We start from the raw sequence: 6000 nt of genomic DNA on the forward strand, positions 1-6000 counted from the left end.
AGCAGAGCAGTAAAAAAAGGCAGCACTTCTGATTGGTCAAGGTGGTCAGGCCGGAGACGTTTGAGCAGCAAAACCGTTGACAGCTAGAGGTTATGTCCAAACAGGCAGTTCCAGATGAAATAGGAAAGACAGGCAGGAGAAGCTTGTAGCAGAGAAACTGCAAGTGCCAAGCGGGCTTGCGGAAAGGCGCATGCAAGAGAATCTGAAAGAAGAGCGCCCGAGGGCGGAAAGCGGCAGAAAAAGGTCGAGGAAGAGAGAGGAGAAGACGTGCAGAGTGTACTCACGTGTGTGTGTGTCCTTCCGTGTGGGTGTATAGCCTTTTTCAAATACATTTTTGTACTTGCTGATTCGAACTCGATCGCCTACACTAAATTTTCCCGCTCGATCACTTCATTTGATTTGCCGAGGCTTGTACACGCTACGATACAGCTGTTTTTTATTCTCCGTGCTAACATCCACCGGTTTCATTCGAATCGTGCGATGTCTGGTGTTATTGTAGGACTTCATTAAATGATCCAAAATATCAATCCACTCGTACGATCCTTGGAGAGTAAACCGCTTCCACATTTTATTCTTCAATGTTCGATTAAAACGTTCGCATATCGACGCCTTTAAGTTGCTCAATGTCGAATACATGTTGATATTGTGATGCTTCACGAGGGCTTTGAATTCGCTGTTGTAAAATTCTTTGCCTCGATCAATGTGCAGATGTGTAGGTATACGGCTCTGGATCAGTACAGATTTCATGGCAGCAGTAACATCTTTTCCACTCTTGGACTTTATCGGCACCGCTCACGCGTACTTGGAAAATATATCGATGATAGTTGGTAGGTATTCTACAACTTTGCTCCCGCCGTTTTTTTTTTAATTTTAAAAATTATATAAAAAAAAAATGGTATCTTATTTATGTTTCAAAGTATTGTCCGTCACTTTCCACTACTTTGGCCCATCTTTCAGGCAGAAAACGAATCCCGCGTCGGAAGAATTTTTCATCCTTTGATAAGATCCAAGAATCGATCCATTCTTTCACTTTTTCAAAAGAATCGAAGCTCTGGCCCGCCAGGCCGTGTGCCATCGACCTAAATAAATGGTAATCAGATGGAGCAACATCTGGAGAGTATGGCGGGTGAGGTAGAATTTCCCATTTCAGTGTTTCGAGGTACGTCTTGACTACTTTTGCCACGTGAGGTCGAGCATTGTCGTGTTGCCGTCGAAACGGCATCGTTTTCCATCTGCGGATCAGCGGTATTACACAATCGTTTGCTGTCTTTATCGTAATTGTGGATATAAAAGAGGAAGTGCGGTTCTATGGAATTATTATTAAAGTAGTTTATTAATGTATAATGACTATTTACATAAAGCACTGTGCGACATGTCCTATTAACAAGGAGTCCAGGAAAAGAGAGAGCTGGATTGAATCTTGGCGCGTACGGTCCCGCGCGAGCTCGTCTCGCTACGCAAAGCTATCGCTGGCCAATAGATGGCTCGTCAAGCTTCATACTGGCCATTAATCAAGAATATAAATTTGTCTATGTATTACAACAGTACTGATTGTCGTTGATGGTTTTGATTCCGACACCCGGAGGCTCTCGAATGAATTTTTTACCACCACCACGCTCCGAGTGTCGTCCGATTATGTCTATGCTCATCACTGGACGGTCACTGAACAAATGATGATTTTATGTTTACACGTCACTAAGAAACGATTCCGGCCTCGCGCAACTCCTCAATAATGAAAACTATTTCGTTGGAATGGTTGGTATTGCCTGCAGCCTGTGACGCCATAAGCAGCCAGAGGCGATCCACAATTTCATTTAGATCATCACAGTAGACGTAATCAACATCTTGGCCATCCTTTCGCGCGATCTTATAGTCGGGTAAGCCTTTGCCCGATTTTTTCGGCGAGCCGACGTGTTTTGCAATGAAATTTCTATACTTCGCGCTTTTCAAATCATCTCGAAGGCTTTCATCGGCTTGGTAACGTTTTCGATGCGCATTTGTCGTTGTTACAATTTTTATGTAATTATTCTTGTCCGCGTCATTTCCAACCGATGTATCGGACGATTTTTTAAACAATAATTCAAGTAATCCTGGTGTTCTCTTATAACTTTGGTCTTCCACATTGACCAGATTATCAATGAAATTGATCGGCGTATCACCAATCATCATACCGTTTGTCTACTTTCGAACACCGTATGTGGTACCCAAATCCATCGTTTTACTTGTGCTAAACATTTTCGAATATTGCGCCGTGGAATCCATTGTTTTCTTTACCGGCGTACTTGTAGCAGAAATTTCACCAAACTTCAGTGTTTTATCATTTGCATCCATGAAATTCCCATCATCCATATCCTCATCCTCCTCATCATCATCGTCATCCCCGGTACTCTCGTCATCTTTTTTCTCCTCTTTCTTTATTGTCACATCCGGTAGTTTCGTTTTAATTTCATGTTTCATATGCTGCTGCTGCTGTCTTGAGGTATCAACCAATTCTTGCAACGGTGTTACTAAAGGCTTAAATACCTCTCCTATAACCTGTTCGGCCCTGTCCTTGTCCAACTTGAGCATCTTATGCTTCCGCCGTATGACATCAGATGCTTTCGATATTTTACTCAACGTATCGCTATGCTTACGAATCTTGGCACTCTCCATGTTGCCGGCTCGATTGCTACAACGAAACTGTGCAAGTTTATGTTACTTTATGCTCATGAAGCAGTCAAACCCCTTCCTACATCGCCCCTCATTGATTTCGCTATCCTTGTCAATTACGGTAAAACTGTAATTGTCATCATTCCAGCATGCCGAGCACAAGTCTTTAAATTGCTGATACGTCAGTGTTCACATGATCGTTGCAGATATGTTTCAGATTCATATCATTCTGCCGAAATAGCACCAATAAGTTTGCATCGTCGCGCACTAGGTATTTTGAAATGCACGCATACGTTTGACTTAGATGAAAGCTATCGATATCGTGATGCCTGCCCATGCTAAAATATGCTCTGATATTATCCTGCTCTTCACAGGCCACATCGCCGAAAATCATAACAGAGTTGGGGCGAGCATCTTCCGGTTTTACAACTTCATCGTTCTCGCGAAACGGGATATAACCCACTCACTGCACGGGTTCTAGTAACTTTTGCAAAAATTGATACTTTGGCTGGGTGAGAGATTTTGAATAGACGTAGACATTTTTGAATCGCAATCCATTGCCGTGGGTCAATAGTGCGAGAAGAGCGTTAGTTCTACCGCAATTGGATGGCCCGCAAAACATTGCTCTCACGGTATTTGGCAGCAATTTTCCATGTCGTTTTCCTATCTTTCTCTTACCACGTCGAACCATTTTATTAAAATTCGCGATAGGTATTTTATCGGGCTGATCTTGAAATCTCATGGTGCTTCGTTAGCATTAAAACGAGAAGTAAGATGACGGTCTATAAATTCCTCCTTTTATAGGAGTCACGTTAGTCGTTGCCCGACTGTGAGGACGTGCACACGGAAGAGACGCGGTGGTGGTTCGTTAAATAAAATCATCAATCATCTCCCAGTTGAATTGCATGTGCCAGGGTATCAGTACTGCGGACGTGGAACGGAATTGGCCAAGAGATTGGCGCGTGGAGATTTGGGGATCAATCCGCTGGATGCTGCGTGTAAAGACCACGATATTGCATACGCAAAGAATCGTGATATCGCAGCGAGAAATCTTGCCGACAAAGTGATAGCTGAGAAGGCGTGGAATCGCGTATTGGCCAAGGACGCTAAAGTGCGTGAAAAGGCTGTAACCTGGGGAGTTAGCAACACCATGAAAGCTGAATCTTAACAGGAAATGGGCTTAGCTGCAAAGCGGCCGAAACTTGGAGCGGCTGCGAAGAAAAAATCTAGAACTGGCGGGAAGGGTAAACAGCGAAAGAGAACTGTGAATCTTGAATCCATCATCACAGCAGCAAAGATCGCCATGCGACCGGGTTATAAAGCCGTCGAGTCGGCGTTGGCGGGTGCACGTGCGTCCGCGCGTGGGACTGGGAAGAATGTTCGTACGCCTCGCGTCATACCTGTGCCTGATAAAATTGGTGGCATCCTGCCGTTTCTCATTCCAATTCCGGCCGGCCTAAGCGCTACTGGGGCTTCTGCAGGTAGTGTTGCGGGTATAGCTAAAGCTGTCAACGAAGCTGGTGTCAACAAACATCGGTTGAATGAAGCCAAACGGCACAATACAACAATGGAGGCGATTGCTTTGGGCAAGGGATTATACCTGCGACCCTACCGCAGCGGAATGGGCCTGTACTTACGTCCGCCAAAAAACTAATGAAGCTACCACACCGAACTCTTACAAACATTGATTTACGCAACTTTGCTGAAAATATGAAAATTTCACATTTTCGTGGTGTTTTCATGCGGAACGATCCGCCAAAATCAGGACCAAAAATGCTGGAATGCGCAATTATTAATGTTGACGATAAAAACGGTCTTAGGACACATTGGGTTGCATACAAGAAAAATGGTGACCATGTTGTGTATTTCGATAGTTTTGGTGATTTGAAACCGCCTAAAGACTTGATGAGGTATCTCAATGTTGGTAGCGTTGAATATAATCATAAGAGGTATCAGCAATATGATACTGTGACTTGCGGCCACTTGTGTCGTAAATTTCTCAGCGAACAACTATAAAAAGACAAGTGTTACATGAGCAAGCATTAGTCATGTCGGAATCGTTGACGTTAACACTGTCAGGCACATCCTCCGTGCTGGAGACTCAATATTTTCCCCCCAATCGAGTAATCACCGGAGAAGAACCATGTTCTCGGTCTCGTCGAGTTCCAGACATTTAATTCAATACCCAATATTCACGAGACGAGTAATCAATTTTACCTGAAACGAGTGGACAACAGCAGAGAGAGCATCACGATACCCACGGAGAGCTAGGAAATTGAGGATATTAAACATTTTATGCGTAAGGAGCTACCCTCCGACATCATCCTCAGTCTGAAAGCTAACAACAACGAGCTGAACAGTGAAGTCACGTGCAATCATGTGGTAGACTTAAAGCCGAAAAATTCCATCGGCCGATTATTGGAATTGAAGGCGGTTGAGCTATCACGAAACGTTACTCATGAATCTGAATTACCCGTAGCCATACTGAAGGTTAATACTCTACGCGTTGAGTATAGCATAACCACAGGGGCGTACATGAACGAGCATCGAGCTCACGCGATTCACGAATTTTTCCCAACCGTTCCATCGGTATATAATATTGTTGAAGTGTCTACCAGCGTCATGTACCTACCAATCGCCGTACAGTCGATACATCATTTACAGCTGAGAATAGTCGATCAAGACGACGAGCTGATTAATTTTCGCTGCGAAACGATTTCAGTACGTTTACACGTGAAATCACTCAAATAATGCGAATCGTGTTTGAGACGAGAAAGTTGGGCAAAAGTTATAAAAGTCAAACGTCATGGTCAAAAATCATCAGTCGCCCGATACCTCTGACAAAGTTTACACCGCCTACGAGACTAACGCATCTGAACGTTCGGTTTCTCCAGAGCCTGGGTCTTCAATTACGTGGAAATTTTGGAAAATAAGAATTCGTGTTCGCTGCATCCTGTGTGTGTTACCGTGGAAGAAATAATAAGAATACAGAAACCTGTGGTATTCGACGAATCGTTCGCGCACTCTGAGATTCATGCTCATCAGCCGTTTGCATCATCCACCTTCCAGAACAACGATGAAATTCATATTGTTGTTCAACATTAAGACTTGTGTCTACTGCCCGGTAAAAGCTCTCTACACATTCATGGAAAAATCACAAAGGATGATGGTGTGGCTGCAGTACGGGTACGAAATTGATCAATATGGCCGTTTGTCATTTGTTTGAGGAAGTTCGCTATGAGTTGAACGGTGTAGAGATTGATCGGAATAAAAATGTTGGCATCACCAGCACTATGAAGGGTTACGTATCCTTGACTCCAGGCCAGCAATATAGTCTAGAGAATACCGGAT

This window comes from Neodiprion fabricii, chromosome 2 (genome assembly GCF_021155785.1).
Source record: "Neodiprion fabricii isolate iyNeoFabr1 chromosome 2, iyNeoFabr1.1, whole genome shotgun sequence".
Taxonomy (NCBI): Eukaryota; Metazoa; Arthropoda; class Insecta; order Hymenoptera; family Diprionidae; genus Neodiprion; species Neodiprion fabricii.